This window comes from Schistocerca americana, chromosome 8 (genome assembly GCF_021461395.2).
Source record: "Schistocerca americana isolate TAMUIC-IGC-003095 chromosome 8, iqSchAmer2.1, whole genome shotgun sequence".
Lineage (NCBI taxonomy): Eukaryota > Metazoa > Arthropoda > Insecta > Orthoptera > Acrididae > Schistocerca > Schistocerca americana.
The window spans coordinates 69,977,773-69,999,014 of record NC_060126.1 but is presented as its reverse complement, the minus strand read 5'-3'; the positions used below and the strand labels follow the sequence as shown (position 1 = coordinate 69,999,014).

The 21,242-nt window shown below is 50.7% G+C and overlaps 17 non-coding genes across 17 annotated transcripts; 12 read left to right on the top strand and 5 right to left on the bottom strand.

Annotated features, from left to right (window-relative positions):
* The first annotated feature begins 619 nt into the window (after nucleotides 1–619).
* On the top strand, nucleotides 620–691 carry Trnae-uuc. Its single transcript has one exon. It is a non-coding gene; the product is annotated as a tRNA-Glu (tRNA).
* A 1,726-nt stretch (nucleotides 692–2,417) lies between these two features.
* Trnae-uuc lies at nucleotides 2,418–2,489 on the top strand. The gene has a single exon. It is a non-coding gene; the product is annotated as a tRNA-Glu (tRNA).
* A 1,726-nt stretch (nucleotides 2,490–4,215) lies between these two features.
* Nucleotides 4,216–4,287, top strand: Trnae-uuc. Its single transcript has one exon. It is a non-coding gene; the product is annotated as a tRNA-Glu (tRNA).
* A 1,726-nt stretch (nucleotides 4,288–6,013) lies between these two features.
* Trnae-uuc lies at nucleotides 6,014–6,085 on the top strand. Its single transcript has one exon. It is a non-coding gene; the product is annotated as a tRNA-Glu (tRNA).
* Nucleotides 6,086–7,811: 1,726 nt separating this feature from the next.
* On the top strand, nucleotides 7,812–7,883 carry Trnae-uuc. The gene has a single exon. It is a non-coding gene; the product is annotated as a tRNA-Glu (tRNA).
* Nucleotides 7,884–9,609: 1,726 nt separating this feature from the next.
* Nucleotides 9,610–9,681, top strand: Trnae-uuc. Its single transcript has one exon. It is a non-coding gene; the product is annotated as a tRNA-Glu (tRNA).
* A 1,015-nt stretch (nucleotides 9,682–10,696) lies between these two features.
* On the bottom strand, nucleotides 10,697–10,768 carry Trnag-ccc. The gene has a single exon. It is a non-coding gene; the product is annotated as a tRNA-Gly (tRNA).
* A 639-nt stretch (nucleotides 10,769–11,407) lies between these two features.
* Trnae-uuc lies at nucleotides 11,408–11,479 on the top strand. The gene has a single exon. It is a non-coding gene; the product is annotated as a tRNA-Glu (tRNA).
* Nucleotides 11,480–12,494: 1,015 nt separating this feature from the next.
* On the bottom strand, nucleotides 12,495–12,566 carry Trnag-ccc. Its single transcript has one exon. It is a non-coding gene; the product is annotated as a tRNA-Gly (tRNA).
* A 639-nt stretch (nucleotides 12,567–13,205) lies between these two features.
* On the top strand, nucleotides 13,206–13,277 carry Trnae-uuc. Its single transcript has one exon. It is a non-coding gene; the product is annotated as a tRNA-Glu (tRNA).
* A 1,015-nt stretch (nucleotides 13,278–14,292) lies between these two features.
* On the bottom strand, nucleotides 14,293–14,364 carry Trnag-ccc. Its single transcript has one exon. It is a non-coding gene; the product is annotated as a tRNA-Gly (tRNA).
* Nucleotides 14,365–15,003: 639 nt separating this feature from the next.
* Nucleotides 15,004–15,075, top strand: Trnae-uuc. Its single transcript has one exon. It is a non-coding gene; the product is annotated as a tRNA-Glu (tRNA).
* Nucleotides 15,076–16,090: 1,015 nt separating this feature from the next.
* On the bottom strand, nucleotides 16,091–16,162 carry Trnag-ccc. Its single transcript has one exon. It is a non-coding gene; the product is annotated as a tRNA-Gly (tRNA).
* Nucleotides 16,163–16,801: 639 nt separating this feature from the next.
* Trnae-uuc lies at nucleotides 16,802–16,873 on the top strand. The gene has a single exon. It is a non-coding gene; the product is annotated as a tRNA-Glu (tRNA).
* Nucleotides 16,874–17,888: 1,015 nt separating this feature from the next.
* Nucleotides 17,889–17,960, bottom strand: Trnag-ccc. Its single transcript has one exon. It is a non-coding gene; the product is annotated as a tRNA-Gly (tRNA).
* A 639-nt stretch (nucleotides 17,961–18,599) lies between these two features.
* Trnae-uuc lies at nucleotides 18,600–18,671 on the top strand. The gene has a single exon. It is a non-coding gene; the product is annotated as a tRNA-Glu (tRNA).
* A 1,726-nt stretch (nucleotides 18,672–20,397) lies between these two features.
* Trnae-uuc lies at nucleotides 20,398–20,469 on the top strand. The gene has a single exon. It is a non-coding gene; the product is annotated as a tRNA-Glu (tRNA).
* Nucleotides 20,470–21,242: the final 773 nt, after the last annotated feature.

Genomic DNA, 21,242 nt, shown 5'->3' with positions numbered 1-21,242 from the left:
TGTCGCGGTGCGTTGTCGCCCCTGCTGCCACCAGAGGATCAAGCGACCCTGCTGCAGGCGCTCTGCCCGCCGGCACATCGGAACGCGGTGCCACGTTGCTTCCAGGGCGATGCACTGTAACTAGACGCAGCATTGACTTCCGCCGAGAAATCCACCCTTTCATGTACGGCATGGTGGGAAAACAATTCTGAAATTAGAACTTCTTAGTGAGGCTGCGGTGGCGAGTATTCCTGTATGCCTCGGTGGCGCAGTGGGCTGCGCATGTCATTATCTTAAGGGCGTACGTTCTATCCTCAACTCAGCCATCTCATTTTCTCTCCACGACGGTGAAAATCACAGCATAGCTTTTGCGAGGTAAGGCCGTATTTGCCGTTTATTACCACCTAGGCTACTTTGCGTCAACGTGTGTTTGTTTCCAGTTATTACTAATTACAGTTTTGCTAGTTGCACTCGAGACTGAAAGCGATGTTTGCCTAGTATGACTTGCGCGCTTTGGGAGTGAGTAAGCGGGATCGTGGTGGCGGACAGAGTTCAGCGTTGGCGCCAGATTCGGCCCTAAAGTTGCGTGGAGGAGACGTATTTCTGGACGCATACACACGTAGTGGATCGTTGAGGTGTGTCCGGTATGGTCTAGTGGCTAGGATACCTGGCTTTCACCCAGGAGGCCCGGGTTCGATTCCCGGTACCTGAACGTGAATTCTCGGGGCTGAGATGAGAAAACTTCTCACGGCCGTTTTTCGTCTTCGTGGAGCTGCTGCTCTGGGTTCCAAGTATAAGGTGAGAGAAAGTCAAGGAAAAGAGATACATCCTCACGTTAATGGCGGGGCCGTTTTGAAGGGAGAGGAGACGGTTTTGCGGTTTTGGACTGCTGATGCGACACTGTTGCATTGCCCGTTAGCTCAGTGGGCTGTAGCGTCGTGCTAGTAACGCGTAGGTCATGGGTTCCTTCCCTCCACGGGCCATTCCATTTTCTCCCCTAATAGGAAATGCTGCCTCCTGCGAGACTCTGCCAGGCAGATTCTAAATGATGTGCACATCCAGCTAGAAGTCTGAACGTTTCGCTAAGGGGTTGCCAACGGCCAGCTCACTTTCAATTAATGAAGTTAAGCAGACGTTTGCGTGGTTAGTGAGTGGATGGGTGATCGTCCGGGAACTCTGCGTGCTATTGGACCCTTCCATTTCAACCCCCACCCTCCTCCTTTTATGCTACAGTGTTGACGTGCTATGATGCCTCCCTAAGCAATTTAAATTACGTTAACGAACATATGATCCACAATTTAATGAGGCTGTTTGCAAAAAGAGCGCAAGGAAAGTGCAAGAACGACTTTGGCAATAACAGAACCGTACGAATCAACAGATAATTTCTCAAATGTGTAGATAACACTGTGCGAAGCAGTGAGATTTCCGAAATTTGTAAATGAAAGTTTAACTTTTCGTATTGAAAAGGAAAAGTACTCTTGATTACTTTATTTCTCGCAGCCGATTGTCGTACTTCTCCTGTCATATCGGCCCCACCGCCGAGCGGCAGCGAGCGGCAGTCGAGCAAAGTCGGGCCAAGTCGACACACGATGAGGTGAAATTAATCCACTTAGCTGGAACGAGGCAGGAGACGAGGAGATACTACCTGTGCCGCGACACGTGGCAATTTCGAGGATCGCATGGTCTAGAACACACACTATTGCGCTACGCAAAAATGACAATCCTCCTGCGGTGGCCGGGAATCGAACACGGATCAACTGCTTGGGAAGCAACCATGCTGACCGTTACACCAGCACCGCATTGCGCTGCAGGCTTCCTGTGTCGCGGTGCGTTGTCGCCCCTGCTGCCACCAGAGGATCAAGCGACCCTGCTGCAGGCGCTCTGCCCGCCGGCACATCGGAACGCGGTGCCACGTTGCTTCCAGGGCGATGCACTGTAACTAGACGCAGCATTGACTTCCGCCGAGAAATCCACCCTTTCATGTACGGCATGGTGGGAAAACAATTCTGAAATTAGAACTTCTTAGTGAGGCTGCGGTGGCGAGTATTCCTGTATGCCTCGGTGGCGCAGTGGGCTGCGCATGTCATTATCTTAAGGGCGTACGTTCTATCCTCAACTCAGCCATCTCATTTTCTCTCCACGACGTTGAAAGGCACAGCATAGCTTTTGCGAGGTAAGGCCGCATTTGCCGTTTATTACCACCTAGGCTACTTTGCGTCAACGTGTGTTTGTTTCCAGTTATTACTAATTACAGTTTTGCTAGTTGCACTCGAGACTGAAAGCGATGTTTGCCTAGTATGACTTGCGCGCTTTGGGAGTGAGTAAGCGGGATCGTGGTGGCGGACAGAGTTCAGCGTTGGCGCCAGATTCGGCCCTAAAGTTGCGTGGAGGAGACGTATTTCTGGACGCATACACACGTAGTGGATCGTTGAGGTGTGTCCGGTATGGTCTAGTGGCTAGGATACCTGGCTTTCACCCAGGAGGCCCGGGTTCGATTCCCGGTACCTGAACGTGAATTCTCGGGGCTGAGATGAGAAAACTTCTCACGGCCGTTTTTCGTCTTCGTGGAGCTGCTGCTCTGGGTTCCAAGTATAAGGTGAGAGAAAGTCAAGGAAAAGAGATACATCCTCACGTTAATGGCGGGGCCGTTTTGAAGGGAGAGGAGACGGTTTTGCGGTTTTGGACTGCTGATGCGACACTGTTGCATTGCCCGTTAGCTCAGTGGGCTGTAGCGTCGTGCTAGTAACGCGTAGGTCATGGGTTCCTTCCCTCCACGGGCCATTCCATTTTCTCCCCTAATAGGAAATGCTGCCTCCTGCGAGACTCTGCCAGGCAGATTCTAAATGATGTGCACATCCAGCTAGAAGTCTGAACGTTTCGCTAAGGGGTTGCCAACGGCCAGCTCACTTTCAATTAATGAAGTTAAGCAGACGTTTGCGTGGTTAGTGAGTGGATGGGTGATCGTCCGGGAACTCTGCGTGCTATTGGACCCTTCCATTTCAACCCCCACCCTCCTCCTTTTATGCTACAGTGTTGACGTGCTATGATGCCTCCCTAAGCAATTTAAATTACGTTAACGAACATATGATCCACAATTTAATGAGGCTGTTTGCAAAAAGAGCGCAAGGAAAGTGCAAGAACGACTTTGGCAATAACAGAACCGTACGAATCAACAGATAATTTCTCAAATGTGTAGATAACACTGTGCGAAGCAGTGAGATTTCCGAAATTTGTAAATGAAAGTTTAACTTTTCGTATTGAAAAGGAAAAGTACTCTTGATTACTTTATTTCTCGCAGCCGATTGTCGTACTTCTCCTGTCATATCGGCCCCACCTCCGAGCGGCAGCGAGCGGCAGTCGAGCAAAGTCGGGCCAAGTCGACACACGATGAAGTGAAATTAATCCACTTAGCTGGAACGAGGCAGGAGACGAGGAGATACTACCTGTGCCGCGACACGTGGCAATTTCGAGGATCGCATGGTCTAGAACACACACTATTGCGCTACGCAAAAATGACAATCCTCCTGCGGTGGCCGGGAATCGAACACGGATCAACTGCTTGGGAAGCAACCATGCTGACCGTTACACCAGCACCGCATTGCGCTGCAGGCTTCCTGTGTCGCGGTGCGTTGTCGCCACTGCTGCCACCAGAGGATCAAGCGACCCTGCTGCAGGCGCTCTGCCCGCCGGCACATCGGAACGCGGTGCCACGTTGCTTCCAGGGCGATGCACTGTAACTAGACGCAGCATTGACTTCCGCCGAGAAATCCACCCTTTCATGTACGGCATGGTGGGAAAACAATTCTGAAATTAGAACTTCTTAGTGAGGCTGCGGTGGCGAGTATTCCTGTGTGCCTCGGTGGCGCAGTGGGCTGCGCATGTCATTATCTTAAGGGCGTACGTTCTATCCTCAACTCAGCCATCTCATTTTCTCTCCACGACGTTGAAAGGCACAGCATAGCTTTTGCGAGGTAAGGCCGCATTTGCCGTTTATTACCACCTAGGCTACTTTGCGTCAACGTGTGTTTGTTTCCAGTTATTACTAATTACAGTTTTGCTAGTTGCACTCGAGACTGAAAGCGATGTTTGCCTAGTATGACTTGCGCGCTTTGGGAGTGAGTAAGCGGGATCGTGGTGGCGGACAGAGTTCAGCGTTGGCGCCAGATTCGGCCCTAAAGTTGCGTGGAGGAGACGTATTTCTGGACGCATACACACGTAGTGGATCGTTGAGGTGTGTCCGGTATGGTCTAGTGGCTAGGATACCTGGCTTTCACCCAGGAGGCCCGGGTTCGATTCCCGGTACCTGAACGTGAATTCTCGGGGCTGAGATGAGAAAACTTCTCACGGCCGTTTTTCGTCTTCGTGGAGCTGCTGCTCTGGGTTCCAAGTATAAGGTGAGAGAAAGTCAAGGAAAAGAGATACATCCTCACGTTAATGGCGGGGCCGTTTTGAAGGGAGAGGAGACGGTTTTGCGGTTTTGGACTGCTGATGCGACACTGTTGCATTGCCCGTTAGCTCAGTGGGCTGTAGCGTCGTGCTAGTAACGCGTAGGTCATGGGTTCCTTCCCTCCACGGGCCATTCCATTTTCTCCCCTAATAGGAAATGCTGCCTCCTGCGAGACTCTGCCAGGCAGATTCTAAATGATGTGCACATCCAGCTAGAAGTCTGAACGTTTCGCTAAGGGGTTGCCAACGGCCAGCTCACTTTCAATTAATGAAGTTAAGCAGACGTTTGCGTGGTTAGTGAGTGGATGGGTGATCGTCCGGGAACTCTGCGTGCTATTGGACCCTTCCATTTCAACCCCCACCCTCCTCCTTTTATGCTACAGTGTTGACGTGCTATGATGCCTCCCTAAGCAATTTAAATTACGTTAACGAACATATGATCCACAATTTAATGAGGCTGTTTGCAAAAAGAGCGCAAGGAAAGTGCAAGAACGACTTTGGCAATAACAGAACCGTACGAATCAACAGATAATTTCTCAAATGTGTAGATAACACTGTGCGAAGCAGTGAGATTTCCGAAATTTGTAAATGAAAGTTTAGCTTTTCGTATTGAAAAGGAAAAGTACTCTTGATTACTTTATTTCTCGCAGCCGATTGTCGTACTTCTCCTGTCATATCGGCCCCACCGCCGAGCGGCAGCGAGCGGCAGTCGAGCAAAGTCGGGCCAAGTCGACACACGATGAAGTGAAATTAATCCACTTAGCTGGAACGAGGCAGGAGACGAGGAGATACTACCTGTGCCGCGACACGTGGCAATTTCGAGGATCGCATGGTCTAGAACACACACTATTGCGCTACGCAAAAATGACAATCCTCCTGCGGTGGCCGGGAATCGAACACGGATCAACTGCTTGGGAAGCAACCATGCTGACCGTTACACCAGCACCGCATTGCGCTGCAGGCTTCCTGTGTCGCGGTGCGTTGTCGCCCCTGCTGCCACCAGAGGATCAAGCGACCCTGCTGCAGGCGCTCTGCCCGCCGGCACATCGGAACGCGGTGCCACGTTGCTTCCAGGGCGATGCACTGTAACTAGACGCAGCATTGACTTCCGCCGAGAAATCCACCCTTTCATGTACGGCATGGTGGGAAAACAATTCTGAAATTAGAACTTCTTAGTGAGGCTGCGGTGGCGAGTATTCCTGTATGCCTCGGTGGCGCAGTGGGCTGCGCATGTCATTATCTTAAGGGCGTACGTTCTATCCTCAACTCAGCCATCTCATTTTCTCTCCACGACGTTGAAAGGCACAGCATAGCTTTTGCGAGGTAAGGCCGCATTTGCCGTTTATTACCACCTAGGCTACTTTCCGTCAACGTGTGTTTGTTTCCAGTTATTACTAATTACAGTTTTGCTAGTTGCACTCGAGACTGAAAGCGATGTTTGCCTAGTATGACTTGCGCGCTTTGGGAGTGAGTAAGCGGGATCGTGGTGGCGGACAGAGTTCAGCGTTGGCGCCAGATTCGGCCCTAAAGTTGCGTGGAGGAGACGTATTTCTGGACGCATACACACGTAGTGGATCGTTGAGGTGTGTCCGGTATGGTCTAGTGGCTAGGATACCTGGCTTTCACCCAGGAGGCCCGGGTTCGATTCCCGGTACCTGAACGTGAATTCTCGGGGCTGAGATGAGAAAACTTCTCACGGCCGTTTTTCGTCTTCGTGGAGCTGCTGCTCTGGGTTCCAAGTATAAGGTGAGAGAAAGTCAAGGAAAAGAGATACATCCTCACGTTAATGGCGGGGCCGTTTTGAAGGGAGAGGAGACGGTTTTGCGGTTTTGGACTGCTGATGCGACACTGTTGCATTGCCCGTTAGCTCAGTGGGCTGTAGCGTCGTGCTAGTAACGCGTAGGTCATGGGTTCCTTCCCTCCACGGGCCATTCCATTTTCTCCCCTAATAGGAAATGCTGCCTCCTGCGAGACTCTGCCAGGCAGATTCTAAATGATGTGCACATCCAGCTAGAAGTCTGAACGTTTCGCTAAGGGGTTGCCAACGGCCAGCTCACTTTCAATTAATGAAGTTAAGCAGACGTTTGCGTGGTTAGTGAGTGGATGGGTGATCGTCCGGGAACTCTGCGTGCTATTGGACCCTTCCATTTCAACCCCCACCCTCCTCCTTTTATGCTACAGTGTTGACGTGCTATGATGCCTCCCTAAGCAATTTAAATTACGTTAACGAACATATGATCGACAATTTAATGAGGCTGTTTGCAAAAAGAGCGCAAGGAAAGTGCAAGAACGACTTTGGCAATAACAGAACCGTACGAATCAACAGATAATTTCTCAAATGTGTAGATAACACTGTGCGAAGCAGTGAGATTTCCGAAATTTGTAAATGAAAGTTTAACTTTTCGTATTGAAAAGGAAAAGTACTCTTGATTACTTTATTTCTCGCAGCCGATTGTCGTACTTCTCCTGTCATATCGGCCCCACCGCCGAGCGGCAGCGAGCGGCAGTCGAGCAAAGTCGGGCCAAGTCGACACACGATGAGGTGAAATTAATCCACTTAGCTGGAACGAGGCAGGAGACGAGGAGATACTACCTGTGCCGCGACACGTGGCAATTTCGAGGATCGCATGGTGTAGAACACACACTATTGCGCTACGCAAAAATGACAATCCTCCTGCGGTGGCCGGGAATCGAACACGGATCAACTGCTTGGGAAGCAACCATGCTGACCGTTACACCAGCACCGCATTGCGCTGCAGGCTTCCTGTGTCGCGGTGCGTTGTCGCCCCTGCTGCCACCAGAGGATCAAGCGACCCTGCTGCAGGCGCTCTGCCCGCCGGCACATCGGAACGCGGTGCCACGTTGCTTCCAGGGCGATGCACTGTAACTAGACGCAGCATTGACTTCCGCCGAGAAATCCACCCTTTCATGTACGGCATGGTGGGAAAACAATTCTGAAATTAGAACTTCTTAGTGAGGCTGCGGTGGCGAGTATTCCTGTATGCCTCGGTGGCGCAGTGGGCTGCGCATGTCATTATCTTAAGGGCGTACGTTCTATCCTCAACTCAGCCATCTCATTTTCTCTCCACGACGTTGAAAGGCACAGCATAGCTTTTGCGAGGTAAGGCCGCATTTGCCGTTTATTACCACCTAGGCTACTTTGCGTCAACGTGTGTTTGTTTCCAGTTATTACTAATTACAGTTTTGCTAGTTGCACTCGAGACTGAAAGCGATGTTTGCCTAGTATGACTTGCGCGCTTTGGGAGTGAGTAAGCGGGATCGTGGTGGCGGACAGAGTTCAGCGTTGGCGCCAGATTCGGCCCTAAAGTTGCGTGGAGGAGACGTATTTCTGGACGCATACACACGTAGTGGATCGTTGAGGTGTGTCCGGTATGGTCTAGTGGCTAGGATACCTGGCTTTCACCCAGGAGGCCCGGGTTCGATTCCCGGTACCTGAACGTGAATTCTCGGGGCTGAGATGAGAAAACTTCTCACGGCCGTTTTTCGTCTTCGTGGAGCTGCTGCTCTGGGTTCCAAGTATAAGGTGAGAGAAAGTCAAGGAAAAGAGATACATCCTCACGTTAATGGCGGGGCCGTTTTGAAGGGAGAGGAGACGGTTTTGCGGTTTTGGACTGCTGATGCGACACTGTTGCATTGCCCGTTAGCTCAGTGGGCTGTAGCGTCGTGCTAGTAACGCGTAGGTCATGGGTTCCTTCCCTCCACGGGCCATTCCATTTTCTCCCCTAATAGGAAATGCTGCCTCCTGCGAGACTCTGCCAGGCAGATTCTAAATGATGTGCACATCCAGCTAGAAGTCTGAACGTTTCGCTAAGGGGTTGCCAACGGCCAGCTCACTTTCAATTAATGAAGTTAAGCAGACGTTTGCGTGGTTAGTGAGTGGATGGGTGATCGTCCGGGAACTCTGCGTGCTATTGGACCCTTCCATTTCAACCCCCACCCTCCTCCTTTTATGCTACACTGTTGACGTGCTATGATGCCTCCCTAAGCAATTTAAATTACGTTAACGAACATATGATCCACAATTTAATGAGGCTGTTTGCAAAAAGAGCGCAAGGAAAGTGCAAGAACGACTTTGGCAATAACAGAACCGTACGAATCAACAGATAATTTCTCAAATGTGTAGATAACACTGTGCGAAGCAGTGAGATTTCCGAAATTTGTAAATGAAAGTTTAGCTTTTCGTATTGAAAAGGAAAAGTACTCTTGATTACTTTATTTCTCGCAGCCGATTGTCGTACTTCTCCTGTCATATCGGCCCCACCGCCGAGCGGCAGCGAGCGGCAGTCGAGCAAAGTCGGGCCAAGTCGACACACGATGAAGTGAAATTAATCCACTTAGCTGGAACGAGGCAGGAGACGAGGAGATACTACCTGTGCCGCGACACGTGGCAATTTCGAGGATCGCATGGTCTAGAACACACACTATTGCGCTACGCAAAAATGACAATCCTCCTGCGGTGGCCGGGAATCGAACACGGATCAACTGCTTGGGAAGCAACCATGCTGACCGTTACACCAGCACCGCATTGCGCTGCAGGCTTCCTGTGTCGCGGTGCGTTGTCGCCACTGCTGCCACCAGAGGATCAAGCGACCCTGCTGCAGGCGCTCTGCCCGCCGGCACATCGGAACGCGGTGCCACGTTGCTTCCAGGGCGATGCACTGTAACTAGACGCAGCATTGACTTCCGCCGAGAAATCCACCCTTTCATGTACGGCATGGTGGGAAAACAATTCTGAAATTAGAACTTCTTAGTGAGGCTGCGGTGGCGAGTATTCCTGTGTGCCTCGGTGGCGCAGTGGGCTGCGCATGTCATTATCTTAAGGGCGTACGTTCTATCCTCAACTCAGCCATCTCATTTTCTCTCCACGACGTTGAAAGGCACAGCATAGCTTTTGCGAGGTAAGGCCGCATTTGCCGTTTATTACCACCTAGGCTACTTTGCGTCAACGTGTGTTTGTTTCCAGTTATTACTAATTACAGTTTTGCTAGTTGCACTCGAGACTGAAAGCGATGTTTGCCTAGTATGACTTGCGCGCTTTGGGAGTGAGTAAGCGGGATCGTGGTGGCGGACAGAGTTCAGCGTTGGCGCCAGATTCGGCCCTAAAGTTGCGTGGAGGAGACGTATTTCTGGACGCATACACACGTAGTGGATCGTTGAGGTGTGTCCGGTATGGTCTAGTGGCTAGGATACCTGGCTTTCACCCAGGAGGCCCGGGTTCGATTCCCGGTACCTGAACGTGAATTCTCGGGGCTGAGATGAGAAAACTTCTCACGGCCGTTTTTCGTCTTCGTGGAGCTGCTGCTCTGGGTTCCAAGTATAAGGTGAGAGAAAGTCAAGGAAAAGAGATACATCCTCACGTTAATGGCGGGGCCGTTTTGAAGGGAGAGGAGACGGTTTTGCGGTTTTGGACTGCTGATGCGACACTGTTGCATTGCCCGTTAGCTCAGTGGGCTGTAGCGTCGTGCTAGTAACGCGTAGGTCATGGGTTCCTTCCCTCCACGGGCCATTCCATTTTCTCCCCTAATAGGAAATGCTGCCTCCTGCGAGACTCTGCCAGGCAGATTCTAAATGATGTGCACATCCAGCTAGAAGTCTGAACGTTTCGCTAAGGGGTTGCCAACGGCCAGCTCACTTTCAATTAATGAAGTTAAGCAGACGTTTGCGTGGTTAGTGAGTGGATGGGTGATCGTCCGGGAACTCTGCGTGCTATTGGACCCTTCCATTTCAACCCCCACCCTCCTCCTTTTATGCTACAGTGTTGACGTGCTATGATGCCTCCCTAAGCAATTTAAATTACGTTAACGAACATATGATCCACAATTTAATGAGGCTGTTTGCAAAAAGAGCGCAAGGAAAGTGCAAGAACGACTTTGGCAATAACAGAACCGTACGAATCAACAGATAATTTCTCAAATGTGTAGATAACACTGTGCGAAGCAGTGAGATTTCCGAAATTTGTAAATGAAAGTTTAACTTTTCGTATTGAAAAGGAAAAGTACTCTTGATTACTTTATTTCTCGCAGCCGATTGTCGTACTTCTCCTGTCATATCGGCCCCACCGCCGAGCGGCAGCGAGCGGCAGTCGAGCAAAGTCGGGCCAAGTCGACACACGATGAAGTGAAATTAATCCACTTAGCTGGAACGAGGCAGGAGACGAGGAGATACTACCTGTGCCGCGACACGTGGCAATTTCGAGGATCGCATGGTCTAGAACACACACTATTGCGCTACGCAAAAATGACAATCCTCCTGCGGTGGCCGGGAATCGAACACGGATCAACTGCTTGGGAAGCAACCATGCTGACCGTTACACCACCACCGCATTGCGCTGCAGGCTTCCTGTGTCGCGGTGCGTTGTCGCCCCTGCTGCCACCAGAGGATCAAGCGACCCTGCTGCAGGCGCTCTGCCCGCCGGCACATCGGAACGCGGTGCCACGTTGCTTCCAGGGCGATGCACTGTAACTAGACGCAGCATTGACTTCCGCCGAGAAATCCACCCTTTCATGTACGGCATGGTGGGAAAACAATTCTGAAATTAGAACTTCTTAGTGAGGCTGCGGTGGCGAGTATTCCTGTATGCCTCGGTGGCGCAGTGGGCTGCGCATGTCATTATCTTAAGGGCGTACGTTCTATCCTCAACTCAGCCATCTCATTTTCTCTCCACGACGGTGAAAGGCACAGCATAGCTTTTGCGAGGTAAGGCCGTATTTGCCGTTTATTACCACCCAGGCTACTTTGCGTCAACGTGTGTTTGTTTCCAGTTATTACTAATTACAGTTTTGCTAGTTGCACTCGAGACTGAAAGCGATGTTTGCCTAGTATGACTTGCGCGCTTTGGGAGTGAGTAAGCGGGATCGTGGTGGCGGACAGAGTTCAGCGTTGGCGCCAGATTCGGCCCTAAAGTTGCGTGGAGGAGACGTATTTCTGGACGCATACACACGTAGTGGATCGTTGAGGTGTGTCCGGTATGGTCTAGTGGCTAGGATACCTGGCTTTCACCCAGGAGGCCCGGGTTCGATTCCCGGTACCTGAACGTGAATTCTCGGGGCTGAGATGAGAAAACTTCTCACGTCCGTTTTTCGTCTTCGTGGAGTTGCTGCTCTGGGTTCCAAGTATAAGGTGAGAGAAAGTCAAGGAAAAGAGATACATCCTCACGTTAATGGCGGGGCCGTTTTGAAGGGAGAGGAGACGGTTTTGCGGTTTTGGACTGCTGATGCGACACTGTTGCATTGCCCGTTAGCTCAGTGGGCTGTAGCGTCGTGCTAGTAACGCGTAGGTCATGGGTTCCTTCCCTCCACGGGCCATTCCATTTTCTCCCCTAATAGGAAATGCTGCCTCCTGCGAGACTCTGCCAGGCAGATTCTAAATGATGTGCACATCCAGCTAGAAGTCTGAACGTTTCGCTAAGGGGTTGCCAACGGCCAGCTCACTTTCAATTAATGAAGTTAAGCAGACGTTTGCGTGGTTAGTGAGTGGATGGGTGATCGTCCGGGAACTCTGCGTGCTATTGGACCCTTCCATTTCAACCCCCACCCTCCTCCTTTTATGCTACAGTGTTGACGTGCTATGATGCCTCCCTAAGCAATTTAAATTACGTTAACGAACATATGATCCACAATTTAATGAGGCTGTTTGCAAAAAGAGCGCAAGGAAAGTGCAAGAACGACTTTGGCAATAACAGAACCGTACGAATCAACAGATAATTTCTCAAATGTGTAGATAACACTGTGCGAAGCAGTGAGATTTCCGAAATTTGTAAATGAAAGGTTAGCTTTTCGTATTGAAAAGGAAAAGTACTCTTGATTACTTTATTTCTCGCAGCCGATTGTCGTACTTCTCCTGTCATATCGGCCCCACCGCCGAGCGGCAGCGAGCGGCAGTCGAGCAAAGTCGGGCCAAGTCGACACACGATGAAGTGAAATTAATCCACTTAGCTGGAACGAGGCAGGAGACGAGGAGATACTACCTGTGCCGCGACACGTGGCAATTTCGAGGTTCGCATGGTCTAGAACACACACTATTGCGCTACGCAAAAATGACAATCCTCCTGCGGTGGCCGGGAATCGAACACGGATCAACTGCTTGGGAAGCAACCATGCTGACCGTTACACCACCACCGCATTGCGCTGCAGGCTTCCTGTGTCGCGGTGTGTTGTCGCCCCTGCTGCCACCAGAGGATCAAGCGACCCTGCTGCAGGCGCTCTGCCCGCCGGCACATCGGAACGCGGTGCCACGTTGCTTCCAGGGCGATGCACTGTAACTAGACGCAGCATTGACTTCCGCCGAGAAATCCACCCTTTCATGTACGGCATGGTGGGAAAACAATTCTGAAATTAGAACTTCTTAGTGAGGCTGCGGTGGCGAGTATTCCTGTATGCCTCGGTGGCGCAGTGGGCTGCGCATGTCATTATCTTAAGGGCGTACGTTCTATCCTCAACTCAGCCATCTCATTTTCTCTCCACGACGGTGAAAGGCACAGCATAGCTTTTGCGAGGTAAGGCCGTATTTGCCGTTTATTACCACCTAGGCTACTTTGCGTCAACGTGTGTTTGTTTCCAGTTATTACTAATTACAGTTTTGCTAGTTGCACTCGAGACTGAAAGCGATGTTTGCCTAGTATGACTTGCGCGCTTTGGGAGTGAGTAAGCGGGATCGTGGTGGCGGACAGAGTTCAGCGTTGGCGCCAGATTCGGCCCTAAAGTTGCGTGGAGGAGACGTATTTCTGGACGCATACACACGTAGTGGATCGTTGAGGTGTGTCCGGTATGGTCTAGTGGCTAGGATACCTGGCTTTCACCCAGGAGGCCCGGGTTCGATTCCCGGTACCTGAACGTGAATTCTCGGGGCTGAGATGAGAAAACTTCTCACGTCCGTTTTTCGTCTTCGTGGAGTTGCTGCTCTGGGTTCCAAGTATAAGGTGAGAGAAAGTCAAGGAAAAGAGATACATCCTCACGTTAATGGCGGGGCCGTTTTGAAGGGAGAGGAGACGGTTTTGCGGTTTTGGACTGCTGATGCGACACTGTTGCATTGCCCGTTAGCTCAGTGGGCTGTAGCGTCGTGCTAGTAACGCGTAGGTCATGGGTTCCTTCCCTCCACGGGCCATTCCATTTTCTCCCCTAATAGGAAATGCTGCCTCCTGCGAGACTCTGCCAGGCAGATTCTAAATGATGTGCACATCCAGCTAGAAGTCTGAACGTTTCGCTAAGGGGTTGCCAACGGCCAGCTCACTTTCAATTAATGAAGTTAAGCAGACGTTTGCGTGGTTAGTGAGTGGATGGGTGATCGTCCGGGAACTCTGCGTGCTATTGGACCCTTCCATTTCAACCCCCACCCTCCTCCTTTTATGCTACAGTGTTGACGTGCTATGATGCCTCCCTAAGCAATTTAAATTACGTTAACGAACATATGATCCACAATTTAATGAGGCTGTTTGCAAAAAGAGCGCAAGGAAAGTGCAAGAACGACTTTGGCAATAACAGAACCGTACGAATCAACAGATAATTTCTCAAATGTGTAGATAACACTGTGCGAAGCAGTGAGATTTCCGAAATTTGTAAATGAAAGTTTAGCTTTTCGTATTGAAAAGGAAAAGTACTCTTGATTACTTTATTTCTCGCAGCCGATTGTCGTACTTCTCCTGTCATATCGGCCCCACCGCCGAGCGGCAGCGAGCGGCAGTCGAGCAAAGTCGGGCCAAGTCGACACACGATGAAGTGAAATTAATCCACTTAGCTGGAACGAGGCAGGAGACGAGGAGATACTACCTGTGCCGCGACACGTGGCAATTTCGAGGATCGCATGGTCTAGAACACACACTATTGCGCTACGCAAAAATGACAATCCTCCTGCGGTGGCCGGGAATCGAACACGGATCAACTGCTTGGGAAGCAACCATGCTGACCGTTACACCACCACCGCATTGCGCTGCAGGCTTCCTGTGTCGCGGTGCGTTGTCGCCCCTGCTGCCACCAGAGGATCAAGCGACCCTGCTGCAGGCGCTCTGCCCGCCGGCACATCGGAACGCGGTGCCACGTTGCTTCCAGGGCGATGCACTGTAACTAGACGCAGCATTGACTTCCGCCGAGAAATCCACCCTTTCATGTACGGCATGGTGGGAAAACAATTCTGAAATTAGAACTTCTTAGTGAGGCTGCGGTGGCGAGTATTCCTGTATGCCTCGGTGGCGCAGTGGGCTGCGCATGTCATTATCTTAAGGGCGTACGTTCTATCCTCAACTCAGCCATCTCATTTTCTCTCCACGACGGTGAAAGGCACAGCATAGCTTTTGCGAGGTAAGGCCGTATTTGCCGTTTATTACCACCCAGGCTACTTTGCGTCAACGTGTGTTTGTTTCCAGTTATTACTAATTACAGTTTTGCTAGTTGCACTCGAGACTGAAAGCGATGTTTGCCTAGTATGACTTGCGCGCTTTGGGAGTGAGTAAGCGGGATCGTGGTGGCGGACAGAGTTCAGCGTTGGCGCCAGATTCGGCCCTAAAGTTGCGTGGAGGAGACGTATTTCTGGACGCATACACACGTAGTGGATCGTTGAGGTGTGTCCGGTATGGTCTAGTGGCTAGGATACCTGGCTTTCACCCAGGAGGCCCGGGTTCGATTCCCGGTACCTGAACGTGAATTCTCGGGGCTGAGATGAGAAAACTTCTCACGTCCGTTTTTCGTCTTCGTGGAGTTGCTGCTCTGGGTTCCAAGTATAAGGTGAGAGAAAGTCAAGGAAAAGAGATACATCCTCACGTTAATGGCGGGGCCGTTTTGAAGGGAGAGGAGACGGTTTTGCGGTTTTGGACTGCTGATGCGACACTGTTGCATTGCCCGTTAGCTCAGTGGGCTGTAGCGTCGTGCTAGTAACGCGTAGGTCATGGGTTCCTTCCCTCCACGGGCCATTCCATTTTCTCCCCTAATAGGAAATGCTGCCTCCTGCGAGACTCTGCCAGGCAGATTCTAAATGATGTGCACATCCAGCTAGAAGTCTGAACGTTTCGCTAAGGGGTTGCCAACGGCCAGCTCACTTTCAATTAATGAAGTTAAGCAGACGTTTGCGTGGTTAGTGAGTGGATGGGTGATCGTCCGGGAACTCTGCGTGCTATTGGACCCTTCCATTTCAACCCCCACCCTCCTCCTTTTATGCTACAGTGTTGACGTGCTATGATGCCTCCCTAAGCAATTTAAATTACGTTAACGAACATATGATCCACAATTTAATGAGGCTGTTTGCAAAAAGAGCGCAAGGAAAGTGCAAGAACGACTTTGGCAATAACAGAACCGTACGAATCAACAGATAATTTCTCAAATGTGTAGATAACACTGTGCGAAGCAGTGAGATTTCCGAAATTTGTAAATGAAAGTTTAGCTTTTCGTATTGAAAAGGAAAAGTACTCTTGATTACTTTATTTCTCGCAGCCGATTGTCGTACTTCTCCTGTCATATCGGCCCCACCGCCGAGCGGCAGCGAGCGGCAGTCGAGCAAAGTCGGGCCAAGTCGACACACGATGAAGTGAAATTAATCCACTTAGCTGGAACGAGGCAGGAGACGAGGAGATACTACCTGTGCCGCGACACGTGGCAATTTCGAGGTTCGCATGGTCTAGAACACACACTATTGCGCTACGCAAAAATGACAATCCTCCTGCGGTGGCCGGGAATCGAACACGGATCAACTGCTTGGGAAGCAACCATGCTGACCGTTACACCACCACCGCATTGCGCTGCAGGCTTCCTGTGTCGCGGTGCGTTGTCGCCCCTGCTGCCACCAGAGGATCAAGCGACCCTGCTGCAGGCGCTCTGCCCGCCGGCACATCGGAACGCGGTGCCACGTTGCTTCCAGGGCGATGCACTGTAACTAGACGCAGCATTGACTTCCGCCGAGAAATCCACCCTTTCATGTACGGCATGGTGGGAAAACAATTCTGAAATTAGAACTTCTTAGTGAGGCTGCGGTGGCGAGTATTCCTGTATGCCTCGGTGGCGCAGTGGGCTGCGCATGTCATTATCTTAAGGGCGTACGTTCTATCCTCAACTCAGCCATCTCATTTTCTCTCCACGACGGTGAAAGGCACAGCATAGCTTTTGCGAGGTAAGGCCGTATTTGCCGTTTATTACCACCTAGGCTACTTTGCGTCAACGTGTGTTTGTTTCCAGTTATTACTAATTACAGTTTTGCTAGTTGCACTCGAGACTGAAAGCGATGTTTGCCTAGTATGACTTGCGCGCTTTGGGAGTGAGTAAGCGGGATCGTGGTGGCGGACAGAGTTCAGCGTTGGCGCCAGATTCGGCCCTAAAGTTGCGTGGAGGAGACGTATTTCTGGACGCATACACACGTAGTGGATCGTTGAGGTGTGTCCGGTATGGTCTAGTGGCTAGGATACCTGGCTTTCACCCAGGAGGCCCGGGTTCGATTCCCGGTACCTGAACGTGAATTCTCGGGGCTGAGATGAGAAAACTTCTCACGTCCGTTTTTCGTCTTCGTGGAGTTGCTGCTCTGGGTTCCAAGTATAAGGTGAGAGAAAGTCAAGGAAAAGAGATACATCCTCACGTTAATGGCGGGGCCGTTTTGAAGGGAGAGGAGACGGTTTTGCGGTTTTGGACTGCTGATGCGACACTGTTGCATTGCCCGTTAGCTCAGTGGGCTGTAGCGTCGTGCTAGTAACGCGTAGGTCATGGGTTCCTTCCCTCCACGGGCCATTCCATTTTCTCCCCTAATAGGAAATGCTGCCTCCTGCGAGACTCTGCCAGGCAGATTCTAAATGATGTGCACATCCAGCTAGAAGTCTGAACGTTTCGCTAAGGGGTTGCCAACGGCCAGCTCACTTTCAATTAATGAAGTTAAGCAGACGTTTGCGTGGTTAGTGAGTGGATGGGTGATCGTCCGGGAACTCTGCGTGCTATTGGACCCTTCCATTTCAACCCCCACCCTCCTCCTTTTATGCTACAGTGTTGACGTGCTATGATGCCTCCCTAAGCAATTTAAATTACGTTAACGAACATATGATCGACAATTTAATGAGGCTGTTTGCAAAAAGAGCGCAAGGAAAGTGCAAGAACGACTTTGGCAATAACAGAACCGTACGAATCAACAGATAATTTCTCAAATGTGTAGATAACACTGTGCGAAGCAGTGAGATTTCCGAAATTTGTAAATGAAAGTTTAGCTTTTCGTATTGAAAAGGAAAAGTACTCTTGATTACTTTATTTCTCGCAGCCGATTGTCGTACTTCTCCTGTCATATCGGCCCCACCGCCGAGCGGCAGCGAGCGGCAGTCGAGCAAAGTCGGGCCAAGTCGACACACGATGAAGTGAAATTAATCCACTTAGCTGGAACGAGGCAGGAGACGAGGAGATACTACCTGTGCCGCGACACGTGGCAATTTCGAGGTTCGCATGGTCTAGAACACACACTATTGCGCTACGCAAAAATGACAATCCTCCTGCGGTGGCCGGGAATCGAACACGGATCAACTGCTTGGGAAGCAACCATGCTGACCGTTACACCACCACCGCATTGCGCTGCAGGCTTCCTGTGTCGCGGTGCGTTGTCGCCCCTGCTGCCACCAGAGGATCAAGCGACCCTGCTGCAGGCGCTCTGCCCGCCGGCACATCGGAACGCGGTGCCACGTTGCTTCCAGGGCGATGCACTGTAACTAGACGCAGCATTGACTTCCGCCGAGAAATCCACCCTTTCATGTACGGCATGGTGGGAAAACAATTCTGAAATTAGAACTTCTTAGTGAGGCTGCGGTGGCGAGTATTCCTGTATGCCTCGGTGGCGCAGTGGGCTGCGCATGTCATTATCTTAAGGGCGTACGTTCTATCCTCAACTCAGCCATCTCATTTTCTCTCCACGACGGTGAAAGGCACAGCATAGCTTTTGCGAGGTAAGGCCGTATTTGCCGTTTATTACCACCTAGGCTACTTTGCGTCAACGTGTGTTTGTTTCCAGTTATTACTAATTACAGTTTTGCTAGTTGCACTCGAGACTGAAAGCGATGTTTGCCTAGTATGACTTGCGCGCTTTGGGAGTGAGTAAGCGGGATCGTGGTGGCGGACAGAGTTCAGCGTTGGCGCCAGATTCGGCCCTAAAGTTGCGTGGAGGAGACGTATTTCTGGACGCATACACACGTAGTGGATCGTTGAGGTGTGTCCGGTATGGTCTAGTGGCTAGGATACCTGGCTTTCACCCAGGAGGCCCGGGTTCGATTCCCGGTACCTGAACGTGAATTCTCGGGGCTGAGATGAGAAAACTTCTCACGTCCGTTTTTCGTCTTCGTGGAGTTGCTGCTCTGGGTTCCAAGTATAAGGTGAGAGAAAGTCAAGGAAAAGAGATACATCCTCACGTTAATGGCGGGGCCGTTTTGAAGGGAGAGGAGACGGTTTTGCGGTTTTGGACTGCTGATGCGACACTGTTGCATTGCCCGTTAGCTCAGTGGGCTGTAGCGTCGTGCTAGTAACGCGTAGGTCATGGGTTCCTTCCCTCCACGGGCCATTCCATTTTCTCCCCTAATAGGAAATGCTGCCTCCTGCGAGACTCTGCCAGGCAGATTCTAAATGATGTGCACATCCAGCTAGAAGTCTGAACGTTTCGCTAAGGGGTTGCCAACGGCCAGCTCACTTTCAATTAATGAAGTTAAGCAGACGTTTGCGTGGTTAGTGAGTGGATGGGTGATCGTCCGGGAACTCTGCGTGCTATTGGACCCTTCCATTTCAACCCCCACCCTCCTCCTTTTATGCTACAGTGTTGACGTGCTATGATGCCTCCCTAAGCAATTTAAATTACGTTAACGAACATATGATCGACAATTTAATGAGGCTGTTTGCAAAAAGAGCGCAAGGAAAGTGCAAGAACGACTTTGGCAATAACAGAACCGTACGAATCAACAGATAATTTCTCAAATGTGTAGATAACACTGTGCGAAGCAGTGAGATTTCCGAAATTTGTAAATGAAAGTTTAGCTTTTCGTATTGAAAAGGAAAAGTACTCTTGATTACTTTATTTCTCGCAGCCGATTGTCGTACTTCTCCTGTCATATCGGCCCCACCGCCGAGCGGCAGCGAGCGGCAGTCGAGCAAAGTCGGGCCAAGTCGACACACGATGAAGTGAAATTAATCCACTTAGCTGGAACGAGGCAGGAGACGAGGAGATACTACCTGTGCCGCGACACGTGGCAATTTCGAGGTTCGCATGGTCTAGAACACACACTATTGCGCTACGCAAAAATGACAATCCTCCTGCGGTGGCCGGGAATCCAACACGGATCAACTGCTTGGGAAGCAACCATGCTGACCGTTACACCACCACCGCATTGCGCTGCAGGCTTCCTGTGTCGGGGTGCGTTGTCGCCCCTGCTGCCACCAGAGGATCAAGCGACCCTGCTGCAGGCGCTCTGCCCGCCGGCACATCGGAACGCGGTGCCACGTTGCTTCCAGGGCGATGCACTGTAACTAGACGCAGCATTGACTTCCGCCGAGAAATCCACCCTTTCATGTACGGCATGGTGGGAAAACAATTCTGAAATTAGAACTTCTTAGTGAGGCTGCGGTGGCGAGTATTCCTGTATGCCTCGGTGGCGCAGTGGGCTGCGCATGTCATTATCTTAAGGGCGTACGTTCTATCCTCAACTCAGCCATCTCATTTTCTCTCCACGACGGTGAAAGGCACAGCATAGCTTTTGCGAGGTAAGGCCGTATTTGCCGTTTATTACCACCTAGGCTACTTTGCGTCAACGTGTGTTTGTTTCCAGTTATTACTAATTACAGTTTTGCTAGTTGCACTCGAGACTGAAAGCGATGTTTGCCTAGTATGACTTACGCGCTTTGGGAGTGAGTAAGCGGGATCGTGGTGGCGGACAGAGTTCAGCGTTGGCGCCAGATTCGGCCCTAAAGTTGCGTGGAGGAGACGTATTTCTGGACGCATACACACGTAGTGGATCGTTGAGGTGTGTCCGGTATGGTCTAGTGGCTAGGATACCTGGCTTTCACCCAGGAGGCCCGGGTTCGATTCCCGGTACCTGAACGTGAATTCTCGGGGCTGAGATGAGAAAACTTCTCACGTCCGTTTTTCGTCTTCGTGGAGTTGCTGCTCTGGGTTCCAAGTATAAGGTGAGAGAAAGTCAAGGAAAAGAGATACATCCTCACGTTAATGGCGGGGCCGTTTTGAAGGGAGAGGAGACGGTTTTGCGGTTTTGGACTGCTGATGCGACACTGTTGCATTGCCCGTTAGCTCAGTGGGCTGTAGCGTCGTGCTAGTAACGCGTAGGTCATGGGTTCCTTCCCTCCACGGGCCATTCCATTTTCTCCCCTAATAGGAAATGCTGCCTCCTGCGAGACTCTGCCAGGCAGATTCTAAATGATGTGCACATCCAGCTAGAAGTCTGAACGTTTCGCTAAGGGGTTGCCAACGGCCAGCTCACTTTCAATTAATGAAGTTAAGCAGACGTTTGCGTGGTTAGTGAGTGGATGGGTGATCGTCCGGGAACTCTGCGTGCTATTGGACCCTTCCATTTCAACCCCCACCCTCCTCCTTTTATGCTACAGTGTTGACGTGCTATGATGCCTCCCTAAGCAATTTAAATTACGTTAACGAACATATGATCCACAATTTAATGAGGCTGTTTGCAAAAAGAGCGCAAGGAAAGTGCAAGAACGACTTTGGCAATAACAGAACCGTACGAATCAACAGATAATTTCTCAAATGTGTAGATAACACTGTGCGAAGCAGTGAGATTTCCGAAATTTGTAAATGAAAGTTTAGCTTTTCGTATTGAAAAGGAAAAGTACTCTTGATTA